Source organism: Oryctolagus cuniculus, chromosome 5, assembly GCF_051225735.1.
Source record: "Oryctolagus cuniculus isolate XC-2025 breed Fujian yellow rabbit chromosome 5, ASM5122573v1, whole genome shotgun sequence".
NCBI lineage: Eukaryota > Metazoa > Chordata > Mammalia > Lagomorpha > Leporidae > Oryctolagus > Oryctolagus cuniculus.
In genome coordinates this window covers 47,406,182-47,425,645 of record NC_142871.1, presented here as the reverse complement: position 1 = coordinate 47,425,645, position 19,464 = coordinate 47,406,182, and positions in this window count along the sequence as shown.

Below are 19,464 nucleotides of genomic sequence, written 5' to 3'. Positions count from 1 at the left end.
GCGCCAGAGGGCACCCGGCCCCAGCACAGGGGGCAGCTCTGCGCGCCTCAGGTAAGTCCCTGACGGGCTCGAGCTGGAGTCAGCGCGGCGCAGGGGGGCAAGGCTTGTGGGGTCGGGAGACACTGAGCGAGCGAAGATGTACTAAGTGTAACTTTCGCCTTTTCTGCTCTGCTTGCCCAGGCACCGGGAGAATTCAAAGGTGATGCCGCTCTGGCTAGGGCGACCACACCATTCCACATGCAAACCGGGGTGCTTCTGGAGGGAGAGGGGAAGCTCCGGTAACAGGGAAACCGCGAGGTTTGCCCGCCTGCTTTTGGCCAACTCTGCCCTGGTGACCTGTCACAAGTTGCTGAGCCCTTTGCCCTCGCGCCAGCAATGCCGTGTCGTTTTCGTTGGGTGGCGCCTCCGAACCCCAAACAGCAAGCGGGCCGCCACGGGGTCAACAAGGACCCGAGTTCTAACCCGCTCTTGGCCGGCGTCGGGCTTTGTCACTTCACCGGTCTGGGTACATTTGATAAAATAAGGGAGAAGGTAGCAAGGCGCACATTTTTTTTTTTTTTCGGTCCGCACCGGGAATCTGAGCCTTCGCATTTATGAACAGAGTATTTAAACAGAAAGAGAAGAAACGTGCAACGCAGCCGCTTATTTTATCAGATTGGGATTTTCCTTGCTCCTAGACCCCAGCAGACAGTAGCGGTGGGACTCAGGGACAAGGTGGTGACAGGGGCTGAGGGAGCCAAGAGCCAGGGTCTCAGCTGCTGGCTACTGCTGAAGCTGTAACCCCTTGGGAAAGCTTGTGATGGAGCTCCCCCCGGGGGTGAGGGAGGAGGTGACTCTGCCTCACCCACTACCCCGGGGCAGATGCCTCTCCGTGTGAACCTGAGTCTTTCGGATCCGTCCCTTCTTTATGGCGTTCCTCTCAGGGAGTGTAGCCTGAAGATCAGGTCCTTCAGAAAAGCTGCTGGCAAAAGGTAGACACCTGGGAAGCACTGAGACAAACACCCCGCAGGTGGTGTTATCAGCTGGAGTCTGTGCAGGACGTCAAGGTGGATTCGAGGTCGATGACCGCTGCTTACACATTCAGCCAGAAAAATGCAAAAGCTACACTTACCATGGTTTGGTATTGCACTGGTATCACTCTGAGTACTGCATTTCTCTTTGCGTACCTATAGATTCGAAATCCATCTGTCCACTTTATCTCTTCACAAAATGCATTCCTTCTTACTGACATTGCCGCATATTAAAAAAAAAACTGTCTATAATTTACTATTCAGAAAGTGCAGAATTTGGATTATAAGATGAAAAGTGATGACCACAAAGCCCACAGCAGGCACTGAAATGAAGTAGGTTTTGAATTAAGGTTGGTTAGACCAGCATTTTAAAAAACCTTTGTTTACTGTTAGTGTAAACAGTAGTGCCCTCCCACAGACAATAACTTAAGAGAGTTCACTTCGGAGACCAGGAAAAGCACCTGGCTCCTGGCTCCTGCCATTGGATCAGCGCGCTGCGCCGGCCTCGGCGGCCATTGGAGGGTGAACCAACGGCAAAGGAAGACCTTTCTCTCTGTCTCTCTCTCTCTCTCTCACTGTCCACTCTGCCTGTCAAAAAAGAAAAAATAAATAAATAAATAAAATAAAAAAAAATAAAAAGGTGTTTTGGATGCTAAATGATTAGTAATTGACCTTTTAATCTTTACTGCAACTTCCTTCTACAAATTATCAGAAGCTAATAGACTGCCTTATACCTTATACAGAATATTTAAAATGTGTCAAATTTCATTTCTGTTAAAGATTTTTTCCTCTTCTTTAGTCAATTTTAAGCTTATGTTTAGATTAATGTTGGATGATTTGAATTTTTTCATATTTTTTCTAATTACTTAAATTCCTAGGCAGGTTTAATTAAAGAATGTGGTTTTACAAATTTATTGAGACAATTTACATATCATAAAATCCATCCCTTTTGAGGGTGAATGATTTTTAGAAACTTACTCCTTTCGATGACTTTTCAATAGCTTTTAGAAAGTTTACCAAATTGTAAAACTACTATTGTAGTCTAGTTGTAGAACATTTTCATCATCTTGTAGAATCCCTCATGCCCATTTGTAATTAATCTTTGCTACCACTTTACCTCGAGGCAACCATTAATCAATGTCTGTATTTGGCCTTTTCTGATCATTTCATATAACTGGAAAGTCATACTATATTTTTTAATTTATGTCTTCTTTTAGCTTCATGATTTTGAGATTCATCCATGTTGTGGTATATCAGTACATTTCACTTATTTTTCTTGCTTTATATTTGATTTTTCCATTATATGTATATACCATAATTTATTCATTTAACAGTTGATGGACATTTGGGTTGTTTCAAATTTGAATCTATTATGAATCATGGTGCTGCTAAGAACATTCACCTGTGGGTCTTTGTTAGTACATTTCATTTGCATTTCTCTAGGGTAGATACTTAGCAGAAGAGGTTTTATTATTGTTCTTATGATAAATTTGTGTCTAACTTTTAAAGAATATTATGAAATTTTAATTATATTTATAAAATGCAGAAAATTCTGGAGAAATAAATGTTTACTTCCAGATCATATATGACTTAATATGTATGTAGAGAAAGTAAATACTTTGGCTTCCTTTTAAATTTAGAGCTCAAATACATCCAACAATTTTAGGAAAATGTAGTATTTCTTAGAAAAAAGATACTGCTTTTTAAAACCTTAAATGAGAGTGAATAGGGCCTCATCAAGGATAAATGACTATCAATGTACATTGAAAATGAAAATGAAAGCAGCTTGAAAATTATATTTTAGGGTATTGATGAGATTCAGCCCCAAATGGCTTGTCAGTGAAGTCAGTGGTTTCTCACTCCTTCTATTACTGACTTTATAAAGCAGGATGGATTTGTATTCTCCAACACGTAGGCTGTTAAAAATGTGATGATGTCCAAAAGTTGGTTGTTAAGTTGGAGAAGAGGGTTCAGAGATGTCTAGAGAAGAATGAAATGTTCCAAATTTGCATATATTCCTGAACAGGAAGAATTAATCTCACCTAGAATTGATTAACTGAACCTTGAATTGATTAGAAACAGGATATCTCAGCCTGGAAATGTGACAAAGAAATGCAGATGCTTTCAGACATATAGTCTTTTTTTTTTTAAAAAAAAAGATTTATTTATTTATTTGAAAGTCAGAGTTACACAGGGAGAGGAGAAGCAGGGGGAGAGAGAGAGGTCTTCCATCCGATGGTTCACTCCCCAGTTGGCTGCAAGGGCTGGAACTGCGCCAATCCAAAGCCAGGAGCCAGGAGCTAGGAGCTTCTTCTGGGTCTCCCACGCGGGTGCGGGGGCCCAAGGACTTGGGCCATCTTCTTACCGCTTTCTCAGACCATAGCAGAGAGCTGGATTGGAAGTGGAGCATCTGGGTCTCGAACCAGCGCCCGTATGTGATGCCAGCGCTTTAGACCAGGGCATAAACCTGCTGCGCCACAGCACCGGCCACAGACATGTAGTCTTTACTCCAGAAAGATTTCACACTTGTCTCAGAGAATAGCAACAGAAACATTAATAGCAATGTAGATGGAGTTAGACAGTGTCCTGTACCTCCTATACCTCCTAGATTCTCCCTTCTTCCAGCCCTGCTTCCTTCTAAGCCCCAAGAGCTGCAAGCATGATGAAAGAGAATTCTCATCCTCATGACAATATAGGAATCAGCATGGTTAACTGTAAACTTTCATTTTTGGGTGGAAATAAAGGGAGAAACTGAGAACCAGTGTCAGGAATGAAACCATAGAAGATAGGAAAGAATTAAGTAGTTTTCCGAAGGATGTTTATATTTTAATTATCATAAACTTATTTGCTTCTAGACTAATTTTTTTTGTTTATTTGACAGGTAGAGTTATAGACAGTGAGAGAGAGAGACAGAGAGAAAGGTCTTCCTTCCGTTGGTTCATCCCCCAAATGGCTGCTATGGCCAGAGCTGTGCCGATCCAAAGCCAGGATCCAGGTGCTTCCTCCTGGTTTCCCATGTGGGTACAGGGGCCCAAGCACTTGGGCCATCCTCCACTGCCCTCCCAGGCCACAACAGAAAGCTGGACTGAAAGAGGAGCAACCGGGACTAGAACCAGCTCCCATATGGAATGCCGGCATGTATGTGTGTAAATAAGGATGGCTTACAACCCATGCAGTTACATTACTTTATTTCTTAAGAATAAGTTTTTCTTTTTTAAGGATTTATTTATTTAGTTGAAAGAGTTAGAGAGAGAGGGACACACACACACACACACACAGAGGAGAGAGAGAGGGAGAGAGAGAGGGGAGAGAAATCTTCCATCCACTGGTTCCCTCCCCAGATGGCTGCAATGGCCAACTCTAGGCCAGGTCAAAGTCAGGAGCCAAGAACTCATTTGAGCCTCCCAAGTGGATAACAGGGGACCAAACACTTGGGCCATCTTCTGTTGCTTTCCCCAGGCCATTAGCAGGGAGCTGGATTGGAAGTGGAAAAGCTGGGACTCAATCTGGGTCCCATATGGAATGCTGGCATTGCAGGTGGAGGCTTTATCAGCTATATCACAATGCCAGCCCTAGAACAAGTTTTCTAGTCATGGGACTTTTAGGACCAGTTATCATAACTCTCAAAATTCTGAAATTGGGGCAGGCCATTTGTCCCATATTGAAGTGCCTGGGTTTGATTCCTGGTTCCAGCTCCCAACTCCAGCTTCCTGACAACGTAGAACCTGGGAGGCAGTAAGTGATGCCTCTAATAGTTCGATCCCTGCCAACCATGTGGGAAACTTGAGTTGAGTTCCTAGCTCTCAGCTTTAACCCAAGCTAACCCTGGCCACTGTGGGCATTTGGGGAATGAACCTGTGGATGGGACCTTGCTGTCTTGTGTATCTGCCTGTCTCTCTCTCTCTCTCTCTGTGTCTCTATCACTCTTTCTCCCTCTCTCACTCTGTATACCAAATATATAAAATTCTTAAAAATGCTGAAGTAAACACCTCTTGTGTACCTTTCCCAAAGAGGCCTTGATAGCAATAAAAAGTCAGGTAAATGTTATAATGGATTTTGTCATACTCTAAAGGCTTATACAGGTCAAAGGAAGCTACAAAGGCCAGGGCTTCCACAGAAATCACTCTGCCTCTCAGTTCTTCCAGTCCAAAAAAGTCTATTTATTGCAGCAAAGAAGCAGGAATTTTCACAGTAGGGAACAGTTAGAACAACAAACCGTGCCTCTATGTCTTTTTAACATGCCATGAAGTTGTAGATACCTATTTATCTATCTGTATTAGCTCTGAGGATGTTGGATTTAATGGGTATTATATAAACTGCTAACAGTTGTCTAAGCATGACATGCCAAAGAGTGAATCAAATCAAGGCAGCAGAATTAGAAATGAAGAAGAGTATTCAGGGGCCCACGGCGTGGCGCAGTAGGTTAATCCTCTGCCTGCGGTGTCGGCTTCCCATATGGACGCCGGTTCTAGCCCCTGCTGCTCCTCTTCAGATCCAGCTCTCTGCTATCACCTGGGAAAACAGGAAAAGATGGCTCAAGTCCTTGGGCCCCTGCACCCGCATGGGAGACCAGGAAGAAGCACCTGGCTCCTGGCTTCGGATCAGCACAGCTCTGGCCGTTGCGGCCATTTTGGGAGTGAACCAATGGAAGGAAGACCTTTCTTTCTGTCTCTCCCTCTCATTGTCTGTAACTCTACCTCTCAAATAAATAAAATCTTAAAAAAAGAAGAGTATTCAGATTCTAGAAATATTAGGAGCTGAAACTGATTAACTCTTAGGAGAGTTGGGATACAACATTAGGGGTAGATGGGAATGAAATGTGCTTCTCAGATTCTTGGTTTGAGGTTGAGGGATGGCACTATTTATAAACATGGGAAGATAGGAGTGCAGATAGTTTTGGTGGGTGTACTGGGTTAGATAGTGTCTCTCCAAATTCATGTCCTCCCTGGAACCTCAGAAGATGACCTTATTTGGAAATAGAGTCATTGTAGATAAGATTAGGTAGAATGAGGTCATACTGGAATAACATGGACTCATAAACAAATATTACTGGTTTCCTTATAAGAAGAGGAGAAGAGACACAGAGACAGAAACACATAAAGAGGAGATGAGTATGTAACAATGGAGGTGGACATGGAAGGTATGTGATTGCAAGTCAAGAGATGCCAAGGTTTGCTAGCAACCACCAGAAGCAGAGAGAATGGCATGGATCAGATTGTCTGTGAGCCCCCAAGAAGGAACCAAACTTGCTGAAACCTTGCTTTTGGACTGCTGGCCTCCTGAACTGTGTGAGGATAAATTCCTGTGCATGAAGGCACTCTGCTTTAATTTGTTATATATAAGAGCTCTAAGAAAAGAATACAGTGAATGTCAAGGAAGATAATGAACAAAAGATAAATCAGAGGTGAAGATATCCAAGAAGTTGTTGTATAACAAACCCAGGAGATATTGAAACAATTGACATCGGCATGCAGGAGGTAAGTCTAATGATGAGACTTCATATAACAATAACATAGAATGAGAAGGGAAACAGGAAGCCTGGAAAATGAGTTCCCTTGGGAGTTGAAGAGAAACAACTGGAAAGGGCACTGCCCTAACAAGAGTTTGTGGAACTTACAAATGTGTAACATCAATGGAACAAGTTATAGTCTTAAAAAGGCCTAGCATTTTTGACAAGTAGAAAGTAAGAGCAATGGCATTGTGATTAGGAGGTGGAAAAAGGAAGTAGAAAGTAAGAAAATGGGGTCATCCAATGTTGGGTACTCATCCCAGGATAATAGGTGAAAAATAAAGAAAGTTGGGTAGGTAGATTGACTCAGGACACAGGGTCAAATTTTCAGTTGCCATAGGAATCATCAGTGTGGGAGAGGCTAAAGGTATAGAAAGATAATTCATGGGGCTGTTTACCAAACGACAAAGTTTGATTAAGGGCAAAAATGAAGACCTTAAACATAAGTATGTTTGCCAACCTGTAATAGAAGCTTAAACTTTTTCTAAGGGAGAAAAATTTGTATTTTTATTTCCATGGAAATAGCAATGTCTGTCAAGAGAAGGGAAACTACTGTGTATTGAGCAACCTGCCAGGCCTCAGATGAGGTACTCACATGTGTTTCATTAATTCACCAACCTGTGGAGTTGGTGTTATGGCTCTGCATTCCAGATAGGTAGGTGATGAATATCTATCCAAAGTCATTTAATAGAAAGTGGCAAAGCTGAAATTAAAAGCCAGGTTAGAATGGTCCTTAAATCTGTAATATTCTTCTATTCTAACTCAAAGTGAACAAAATTCCCAACACATTCACTGTTACTGGATATTCTTCATAGTCACCACAGAGCATGGGATGCACCAAACTCTTGTCCTCTGGTCATTTTTAAAGGTGGTTGCAATAAAGGCAACATGATAAATTTGGCAGTACATTTACTGTATCCTGACATAGTCAAAGTCCTATACCACTGTGGTAAACCAGGCCGTTTCAGGTTTTTCATTTGCCTCAGGAAAGGTAAAGAGAGAGTTTTCAGAGGAAGTGAGGAGTATTCTCCTTGTAGGGTAGATCTGGATCAACTCTCTGAGATCTTTGCGGACTTCTTGCCAAAGTAAACTTCAAATAAAATCCAGGATAGTTCATTCCAACTCTCAGAAGTCCATGTTTTCAGTTCCAAGTTTGAGTGCTTTGAAAGGAAAAATTTTTATTTTTATCAACACTTGTTTTTAAAAGATTTTTATTTATTTGAGAGATAGAGTTACAGAGAGAGAGAGAGAGACAGAGAGATAGGTCTTCTATCTGCTGGTTCAATCCCCAAATGGCCAGCACTGGCCAGAGCCGGACTGATCCGAAGCCAGGATCCAGGAGTTTCTTCCCATCTCTCATGTGGGTGCAGGGGCCCAAGCACTTGGGCCATTTTCCATTACTTTCCCAGGCAATAAGCAGAGAGTTAGATCAGAAGAGGAGCAGCTGGGACATGAACCGGCATCCAAATGGGATGCTGGTGCCACAGGCAGAGGTTTAGCCTGCTATTCCACAGCACTGGCCCCCTTATTTTTACCAACTCTTAAAAAATGTATTTTATTCCAACTTATTGAAAACTTCTCCTTTATGTCAATAATTATTTTTAAAAATATTAATTTATTTATTTGAAAGGCAGAGTGACAGAAAGTCACACACACACACACACACACACACACACAGATTTCCCATTTGTTGGTTCACTCCCCAAATGCCCAAATGGCTGCAACAGCCAGGGCTGTGGTATGCTGAAGTCAGCAGCCAAGTTTTCCATCTGGGTCTCCCACATGGGTGGCCCTGTCCAAAGCACTTAAGCCATCCTTTGCTGCTTTTCTAGGTGTATTAGAGGGAGATGGATGGGAAGCTGAGCAGCCAGAACTAAAACTGCACTGTTTTCAGATGTGGGTGTCGCAAACCTCTGTGCCACAATGCTGGCCCCTGTCAATGATCATTATTGAACTTAACTATCAATTGATTTGTTTCTTTTATGTAGATTTTATTTCAATATGATCCACCTGAAATATAGATTAAGTCTAATGAAAACAGTTTAAATTGTATCTTAGGATACCTTGAATTGCTTTATGTAGGTGTTGTTAAAAACCTTATCTGCTTATTCTAAACTTTTTATCAAAAAACTATATTTTATAAAATATTTTTATTTAAATTCTATGTTTTCATAATTATTTCAATAGTAAGTATCTTCTAGTCATTATACCTTTGTAATGATTTAGTTTTACATTATTGTAATAATGGTTTGCAGTTTGATAGTACTTTTTTCTCTTAAAATTATTCTTACGAGAATAAAAATAAATATAAACATAAAATTAAAAAGAAAACAAATGAGATTGTTCATTATTATACAAGTGCCATATTAAAGAGGTTTTGGTTAGGTAACATTTCACATCTTAAGGATATGAAATATAGCATTTTCCAGTTTGCTGAAAGGCCAGCTTCCGATTTCATTTTCCCCATGATAATTATTGATTTAACAGAGAAAAAGAAAAGGAAAATAAAGAAATGAACATGTCCAAACCATTAAAACACCTTGCTTTAACTCTTAGTAATGTTTAAATGTAGAATTCAGTTTTTCCAAGGACAACATTTGCTTAGTATTGTAAATTCTTTACTGAGCTGCAGATGTGAAAATACCAATTTTTCTTCTTTTATACTCATACTTTTGTCAGCTTTTCATCATTGTATTACAAGGAGTTATTCCACATGTTATTTCTGAACAAGTAATATTTGCATTTAATATTATTTGTAATTTAATATTATTTGTAATTATTATTTTTTTTTTTGACAGGCGGAGTGGGCAGTGAGAGAGAGACAGAGAGAAAGGTCTTCCTTTGCCATTGGTTCACCCTCCAATGGCCGCTGCGGCTGGTGCGCTGTGGCTGGCTCACCGCGCTGATCCGATGGCAGGAGCCAGGTACTTATCCTGGTCTCCCATGGGGTGCAGGGCCCAAGCACTTGGGCCATCCTCCACTGCACTCCCTGACCACAGCAGCGAGCTGGCCTGGAAGAGGGGCAACCGGGACAGAATCCGGCACCCCGACCAGGACTAGAACCTGGTGTGCCGGCACCGCAAGGCGGAGGATTAGCCTAGTAAGCCGCGGCGCCTGCCGTAATTATTTGTTTTAGGTTTAATATACATTGCAATGAAAATTGAAAGCCAGAAATTTGTTTTTTAGAAAACAAAAGTGATCATATCATATGCCCTCTTTCTCCTCTAATGAATCATCTTTCCCAGGAAACAAATTACAATTTTTTAATGGCTACACAATGTTTCTTTGAAATATTTAAATAATCCCCGATTGGTAGTTTACAGAATGTTGCTAAATTTTGTTTTATAAATGTAGATGACTCTATTCATAACTTTTTTATACTGTATACACCTATCTGATTAATTCTTTTAATAATTCTTTAGACAGAATTACTGGGTCAAAGGTTTTTGTTTTAAAAATTTTTTATATAGTTAGCAAATTATTTTTCAGAAAGCTTATGCAATTGCAATCAAAAAATCTTATTTGCATACCAATTCAGTTTCAAAATTTTAGGGTTTAGAAATCAGTGTGTAAATATACACCATATTTATAATTCCTTGGTAGCAAGGCTAAAGATTTTTAGCTACCAATATGTTTATTGGATTTATTTATGAATTATTATTTTAATTATTTGTCCATTTGTTCAATTCCATTGTTTATCATAGCAAACAAAGAATGAAGGCTATTAACTCTGTGTGTGTCTTATGCTGCAATTTTTAAATCTGTTTTCTTTTTCCCTTGTTTAGGGGCACATTGCTTTGTAGAATCAATAATTTTCTTTGATGACAGATTTATTAATTTATTCTCACATAGTCTGACTATGTTAAGTTTAAGAAGGTCATTCCCATTTACAAAGTTATTGACCCACATTTGCTCATTGTACTTTTGATGCCTATTGTTTCTAAAGAAAGTTTTAAATCCTTTGTTAGTTATTTTAGTAAGGAGTCAAGTAGAGATATAATTTTATTATTTTTTAATGTCTAGTCTTGTCTTAAATCCATTTGTTCTGTAAGTGGTTTCTTTCTTATCGATTTGAAATAGCATTCAATGCTCCCTCACTCTTGCACTGTTTCGGAGCTCACCCTCCTCAAAATTGTTTTCATCATTGCTAGGCAATCCACCCATGTGCTTTCTTGCTACCATTCCTGCCCTTGACTGCAGACTCAATTGCTTCCCTAAGCAAACTTAATCCACATCTGCCATTCACCACCTGAGCCCCCAAAGGAAAAGAAAGGTCCATGCCCTATATCATAGCCACTAGTTTTCCTAAATTCCCCATTACCAGATTTGGAGCATATAATTTTGTTAGTTTTGTGAAGCAGCTAATTTCTAATGCTTCAAATCTCTGTTTTTATCATTTGCTCATTTTTCCCTTCTCTTTGTCTTGAAAATTGGTTATACTGTTTGAAGCCTCTTCCCTGACCCAATTTCTTCTTTTAATTCTTTAAAAACTATTCTGTCAGACCCTCCAGAATACCTATTCAATCATAATAAATTCCTCTGTATTATTAAGTTCCACTTGTCCCTCTGACTCTGAAACTTGATAACCTGTATATTCATTCCACTTCCCCTTTACCCAATAGAAAAATTGGAGATAGATTATTCCATATTTAATGAATATCAGGGTATGGAAGGGAGCATTTGCCCTCCATAAAACATGTACCACCTCTAGACCAGTATTATCCCATTGTCTTGTACTCACACCTGCTCCTTTGAGCCATAAGCCTATACCATTCTCTAATATTTTTCATTTTTAAAATTTTTAAAAAATTTTTTTTGACAGACAGAGTGGACAGTGAGAGAGAGAGACAGAGAGAAAGGTCTTCCTTATCCGTTGGTTCACCCCCCAATGGGTGCTGCGGCCGGCGCACTGAAGCCAGAAGCCAGTTGCTTCTCCTGGTCTCCCATGCAGGTGCAGGGCCCAAGGACTTGGGCCATCCTCCACTGCCTTCCCGGGCCACAGCAGAGAGCTGGACTGGAAGAGGAGTGACCGGGACAGAATCCGGCACCCCGACCGGGACTAGACCCCGGGGTGCCAGCGCCACAGGTGGAGGATTAGCCTATTGAGCTGCAGTGCCGGCTGATATTTTTTATTTTTAACATTTGCTTACTACCTGAACAAACCTCTCCTTCACTGAATGTTCCACCAACAGATGTACAGTCATGTTCTCTCACACTTCTGTTTTCAATCTGGTGCTGTCATATAGATATCCAGTACCACAGACTCATTCTTCTGAATTTTCCAACTCCAATGACAGTCTATTTCTGTAGCCATACCTTTGACTTGTTATCTTATGAAACTTTTCCTTTCCTAAAATCTCTAATTCAGGAAGCTCTGGACTTGGCATCCTATATTCATCTTGTACACCAGTCCTAGGATTCATGCCGACATTTTTCCTTAGCACCACTGGGGTGACTAATTCCTTGGCCCATCTATTTGCACTCTCTGTGCTCTCAGTGCTTAGGGTTTCTTATATGTTTCATGTTTGCAACAGCGTACATCATAGAATTTAAGATTTCTGTGTGCTTCTGACAAGTCCCTTACCATCCTCTTAACCTACAGCCATAGCTCAGAGTGTCATCATCGCCTGCTTGAGTTCTCCATGATGGAACAACTGCCCCCTTCTCCTTTATGTGAATCACTGAGATGATCGCTATACTTTTAAGTAGCCTGACTGACACTGCTGGTTATCCTGGTATTTAGATGTTTCCTAGGATTCTACCTGGCGTAAACTAGTTACTTAAACACTATATATACTTATGAAATTTTTGAATTCTGTTGTTTGAAGTCACCTTTCTTTATATTCAGTTTTAGACTATAAGCTATTATTTTGCCTAGAGTATTTGCCAGTTTTTTCTGTTTCTTCTCTTTATATATAATCCCTTTAATCTATTGTGGATTGAGAAGCTCAAATAAGTAAGCTAATTCATTGGGAATATTACACTTATCCACGACTAAAGCACCATGTTAAATTAGTATAAGAAGAAAGGAGGAATCTATTAGATTTATGTGACTTAAAAAAAACCCAAGCTTCAGTAAATGCTTGATCTGGAGTGTGACTTAGTTTATAAGGACCAGGATTCTTGCCAGTTCTTGATTCTATGCTCCTATGACCTGGTTTCATTCTAAGGGTCTGCTTGGTGACAAAACAGCTATTAACAGGTCCAGGACTAACTTTTCAAGCATATATTACTGGGCTAAAACTGATGTCTATTTATTATCTCTGGAATCAACCTTGTATTGGAGCAACTTACATCATAATCCCATTCTTGAACCAGTTGCTATGGCTGTGGAAATATAATAAGCCTGTTGGGCAGATTTGACTTACAACATTTCTGAGACTAAGGGCATTTGGAGATTTGTATTTTTAGGTCTTAGTCTTCGCTCTTAGAAGCAACTGAATCATATGGAGATTAGAGAAGTGAAGGCTATTTAAAAGGGGGAATAGATGGTGAGCAGCCAGAATATCAACTACTATTCTCTAAACTGGTGGCAAATAGGTTGAAAGGGAAAAAAAAGCATAAATAGGCTCTGTTTAAATCTGTAGGATTGCCTTAATTATAAAAGCTGTTAATGCTATTAGTGTATAATGCTTTATGACATTTATTTTGACTGAACATCAGTTTTTAATACCTTTATTCTTTGCTTTTTGTAATATACTTTGTATAAATAATGTTCAATGTAATCCAGTTTAATCATCACTAATGGATTTTTTTTAAGTTCTCCACATTCAAATAATGTTTTGAAGAGAAAAAAAAGGTAATAAAGAAGAGAGTCATTCTTTCCTGTGTATTATTTTTGTAGGTAACAATTGACAAAACATACTGATGTATAATTTGAGAGATAAATAGTGGAAAAAATCACTAAGCTAGAAATTATAAAGCTTTTTGTGCCATCAAAACAGCTTTTAACTATGCATGTGACCCTAGAGAAGTCTCTTTGCTTCTTGAGACTTCAGGTTTTATGAATATGATTATATCAATATGAATAATAAAACTTCAGTTCTTCATTATGACTTCAATATGTTAAAAATCACATATATTTTTCTACCTAGGGTCTAAAATTCCATATTTTTATTATACATGTGCCCATTATTATTCAGGTTCATGTCTGAGGATGGTTATAGAAGTATTCTATTTAAATATTCAGTGAATTCTGGAATTCAGTACATACACTTTTAAGATGAGTAGTTAACTAAATCCAAATAAATGAGTGCTTATTAGAAAACATTTCCCTGAATGCAGTTTTTTTTTAATTATCTAATTGAAGCAGGAGAGAGAGAGGGAAAGAGAGAAAATTCTGATTTATACACTGGTTCACTCCTCGCATGCCTGCAAATGGCTGGAGCTAGGCCAGGGTTGAAGCTGGGAGCCAGTGACTCCCTCCAGTTCTCCCTAATGTGCGGCAGGGATCCAACTACTTGAGCTGTCTGCATTGACAGGAAGCTGGAGTCAGGAGACAGAACTGAGAAACAAAACCAGTTACTACAGTGTGGGACACAGGCATCTTAACTGCTGGACTATACTACTAGGTTAAACGCCCAGTTCCCAGGTATTTGTTTTTAGTGATGTAGTGCATATATAATGGAATGAATGAGACTGCATCTTTTCTACAAAAAGCATAGCATTCTGTTTGGTGAAGTTAGGGAGGATGATACACACAACTGTCCTTTGAGTCATGGTGTAATAGGTGTTATGAAAGAAAGAAGTGTTAAGGTGTTTCAAAGATGAGAAAAATAAATTTCGAGGTTAATCAGAAATACTTCATAGAGGATGTAGTAATTGAAGTGGCCCTTGTAGGAGTGATGGAATTTCAATGAGTGGGAGGAACATTCTTAATTTAGCAAACACCATGAGAAAAATACAAATATAGCAAAGAATCAGACAGAGCTGTATAGAATTTTAGGGAAAGGGAAAAGATAAAGGTAGAAAAATAGATTGGGAATTTAGTAGAGAACTTTAAGTGCTTGAATGAAAACTTTGTATTTGTAGCTAATGGGCATCTTTGAAAGTTTTTCAGTAACAAGTCATATAGTCAATCAAAAATTATTTTGACAAGTTGCTTACATCTGAATATAGGAGTCATATACTTTTTTTTTTTTTTTTTTTACAGGCAGAGTTAGACAGTGAGAGAGAGACAGAGAGAAATGTCTTCCTTCTGTTGGTTCACCCCACAAATGGCTGCCACAGCCGGCGCGCTGCGCTGATCCGAAGCCAGGAACCAGGTGTTTCCTCCTGGTCTCCCATGCGGGTGCAGGGCCCAAGCACTTGGGCCATCCTAAACTGCCCTCCCGGGCCACAGCAGAGAGCTGGCCTGGAAGAGGGGCAACCGGGACAGAATCCAGCGCCCCGACCAGGACTAGAACCCGGTGTGCCGGCACCACAAGGTGGAGGATTAGCCTAGTGAGCCGCGGCACCGGCTCTACTTTATGATATATTTTAATGTATAAGCAATGTTGTAAGATGTATTGTATCAAGAAAAATTCCCTAGTTATATAAAATTTATCATATGGTTGTGAATACTTTCTGTCATATACCCAAAGATTCCCCAAAGTACTGGTTTTCTCATTGAAGAAATACAGTCCCAGTTGTAGGTAGAACCCACAAACTCATAATAAATGAAGAATTTCCTCTGAATTTCTCAACACAAAGACAAATAATTCCAATTTTCATTGATTAGAATTTGTGTTGCCTGGTTTAATTTAGATAATCACCAATATAAAAATATTTGACAACACTTCAATGGTTGCACAAGTATATGCATAAAATTAGAAGTTTTGAAAATGCATAAAAATTGAGTACTATATATATCTGTAGTGCTTGAATTTGTGACATGAGAGGTTGAGTGACTTTATAATATTATACTTGGCTGCTGCATTCATGGGCTTTTGTGTATTGTTTGCTCATGTTTGTATTTAATTTTTTAATTAGTACTTTGAGGGAGGCAGATGTTGAATAAACACTGCTTTTGAATTTTTAGGAGGTTTTAAAATTAGGATAATTTTTCCCTGTTTTTTACCGAGCTCTAAACTCATTTTTAATTTAATTTAAGTTTTAAAATACTAATGTAACTATTTTCCTACTTTAATTGCTCTAAGCATTACTGCATTAATACTTTAAGAGCTGTTCTGAATCGGAAAATATTTTCCCTGAGACAAGCTCCAGCTCAATTTTTGGTGATTTGTTTACCAATGTAGCTCCTTTGAGTTTATTGCCATGATTGTAGTTTAAGGGGAACAGGGTATCTGATTATTGTAGCCATATTAGTAGGTGGATTAGATAACTGCTGGAGTATCTGATTATACATTTCATGATGATTCATCGTAGTTTAGGAGAAGACAGACCCAGAAGGCAGGAGATGTAGTATTTTATTTATTTATTTGGATTACTTTAAGACCCATTCCTGATATAGGTTGTTGGACTCTTGGGACACTGGAGGTTAAAAATGGAAAAATGCCCAATCCTCATATACTTTATTATTTTTCCTAAGAGAATTGTTCTATTATCATAATAAATCATAGTATAAATACCTCCTTAATGCTAAGAAATATGCCTGGTATGTAGGAGGCCAGGTTGAAGAGAGTAAGGTCTTAGCCCTTAAAGAGCATAAGATTAATGTTGGGTAGATAAGTAATTGCAAAACAGTGTGACTGAAGTTACTATCTCAGTATGAATTATGTATAAACTTGCTCAGACATTGTTATACATAATTCTAGAATCTAGAATGGTTTCCTCAGAGGAGGTGATGCTGTTACGAGATCTTGAAAGATAACCAAAAGTTTTCCAGGCAAAAGTTGATGGATCCCAGGAAGAAGAAAGAGACTTAAAGTGCATGATGTGTTCAGGGAAGTACAGTGAATCCAACATCATTGAGTGTACAATTTGGGACAGCAGCAGATGTGGCTGGAAGTTGGACAGGAAATAGATTCAAAAGTGCCTTAAATATCATGCTAAATATGAGAAGCTTGGCCATGACCAAAGGATTTCTGTTTGGGGAGTAATGGAATTGCCCTTTTATTGTGGAGTACAGGCTGGAAACCCATGTATTTTGCAGCATATGTTTCTTTTACAGTAGAGATAAGGGGCATTAGGGTAAATGCAGGTGGGGCTGGACTCCTGTTTTGAGTAAATTTTTAGATTGGTTGCCTGGATGGTTACCTTCTAAGAGGTAGATCAGATAAGAATGGGAAAATATGACTAATTTAATTTGTTGACATTTAGGGTTTAGAACTAAGGAGACACTGAGACCGAAGATGTAAATGTGACTTTCACTGTAGATAACAGCTGCAGGTCCTACCTAGAAATTGCTGTATTTAAATAGAGTTGTGTGTTCAAATACTGTAGGAAAACATTTGCCATAAGAGTAATATGATTTAACTCTTAAACTCTTTTTTTTTTTGACAGGCAGAGTGGACAGTGAGAGAGAGAGAGAGACAGAGAGAAAGGTCTTCCTTTGCCGTTGGTTCACCCTCCAATGGCTGCTGCAGCCGGCGCGCTGTGGCTGGCGCACCGCACTGATCTGATGGCAGGAGCCAGGTACTTATCCTGGTCTCCCATGGGGTGCAGGGCCCAAGCACTTGGGCCATCCTCCACTGCACTCCCAGGCCACAGCAGAGAGCTGGCCTGGAAGAGGGGCAACTGGGAAAGAATCCGGCGCCCCGACCGGGACTAGAACCTGGTGTGCCGGCACCGCAAGGCGGAGGATTAGCCTAGTGAGCCACAGCACCGGCATAACTCTTAAACTCTTAAGTTCACTTTTTCATGTATGAAAATATTTAAATAGCAAAATTCTTTGAAATTGTGAAAGAGCTTTGAAATTCATACTGTAAGTGTGGTTTAAAATAGAATGGCCTTCTTCATTTTATTTTATTTTATTTTGTTAGTACTTAGGCTTCTTTTTCTCACAGATTTTGGTTCTGATGTTTTAGTTTTTGTGTCAGCCTCTCTAAAGCTCCACAGATAGAGTTTAAATCAAGGATTTATTCAAGGGTATCCTTCAAGGTAGGAACTAGCTTTTCTCTGATTTTTATTTAGTGATAATTGGAGAGCATTTTGAGCAGTGTGTATATAGATTATGTAAGTAGTCACTTAGGCCTCCTCACCTCCTGTTAACCTGGCTTCTTGAGAGGCATTGAACTGGGAGTATGCAGGGAACAGCTGGGTCAGACTCAGCCCTGTTGCCTAGCAGTCCCACGGAGCAGTCATAAGGGGCTGTTGCTGAGCAACCAGTGGCTCTGTGGTGGTGCATCCTCCCCTAGGAGTTTTACAGTAGTGATGGATCCACCCCCATGGGAGAAGCAGTACAGTTTGGCAGGGGGGCCAAGCCTCCCTCAGAGGCACCAGGTTGTTAGCAGTAAGTATTTGACCTTAGAATCAAAGAAGGTAACTATGTTCTATGAACATGCAAGTCATTTTCAGAATTATTGATGTAATTTTAATTAAACATGGATTTGAGAAAAGGACAGGGTTTTCATTTCAAAGACTTTCATTCCATTTTCTTTCTCCTTCAGGCTCAATTGCAAGGGACATTTTCTGGGTCAATGAGAAGTAATTTTTCTCTGTGCTGCATGGAATATGTAATGTTCCCTATTAACATTATTTAGCCAAAGCAAATATTGACATTTGAGAAAAACCAATAAGCTAATTCCATTTTAGTCAAGTGAACATGGATGGTAAAGTATTTGATTTAATATCAACACAAGAATTTCCACTAATATTCGAAATAAACCCTGGAGTTTTCTTTCTGTATAGAAAGGTCAAAAAATAACAATTCATTAGGACAAGGTCTTGTTCTGTTTTTAATATTCCATGATGTATATAAATAATGATTTAAAGGAGTTGATAAAATGCTAAAAAAAAAAAAAAAGCTTTTCCAAGAAGGCTGGTACTGTTTGCTCACTGAAACACAGGGTTGAGGAGGCAGGGCTTTCTCCGGGAAGGAGATCCATTTTGTTGATTTTGAGTCTATACCCTCTGAGATACCTATATTGTTTAAGCACACAAACTTAAAACTTAAGTAACTTAAAAGTTTTTCACAAGTCTTACACACTTATACATGCGTATGTGTACATTCAGTTAGAGTACTACTGAAGTATTCTATTAATAGTAGTAAGACAGTTTTTCAATTTTTTAAATTTTAGTAACATAAAAAGAACAGATTTCATGTATTTCATAGGTGTAGTTCTACAATGATAATCATACTTCTCTCTCTTCTGCTTTTCCTCCCTGAATCCTTATTGCTTTCTTATTTTTCTTTAATTTTTGCAAAGACACAGTTTCAATCTCCTCTATAATCATAGGCTTAATTTTCCACTAACCATAATATTCAACAAGTGAAAAATAGGAAGACTACAGTTCCACCGGAGTGTAAACAAGGGTTGAAAACAACAATCATATCACAAAATGTCTGTCTCATTCTTACTCATTTTTATTCTGTATTAACTACCATATATCAGAGAAACTATATGTTGTTTGTCTTTTTGGGACTGGCTCATTTCTGAAAGCATAATCATTTCCTTTTGCATCCATTCTGTTACAGGAGACAGGATATCATTCTTTTTTTATGGATCAGTGGTATTCCACAATGCATATATACCACATTTTCTTTATCCAGGCATCAGTTGGTGGACATTTGGGTTGATTCCACATCTTAGTTATTGTGAATTGAGCTGCAGTGAGCATAGGGGTAAAGAGAACTCTTTAATGTGCTGATTTCATTTAATTTGGGTAAATTCCCAGGAGTGGGATGGCTGGATCATAAGGTAGATCTATTTTCAGATTTCTGAGGAATCTCCATATTGTCTTTCATAATGGTTATACTAGTTTACATTCACACCAACAGTGGATTAGCATGCCATTTCCCCCACATCCTTGCCAGGATTTATTTACTTATTTATTTATCTAGCT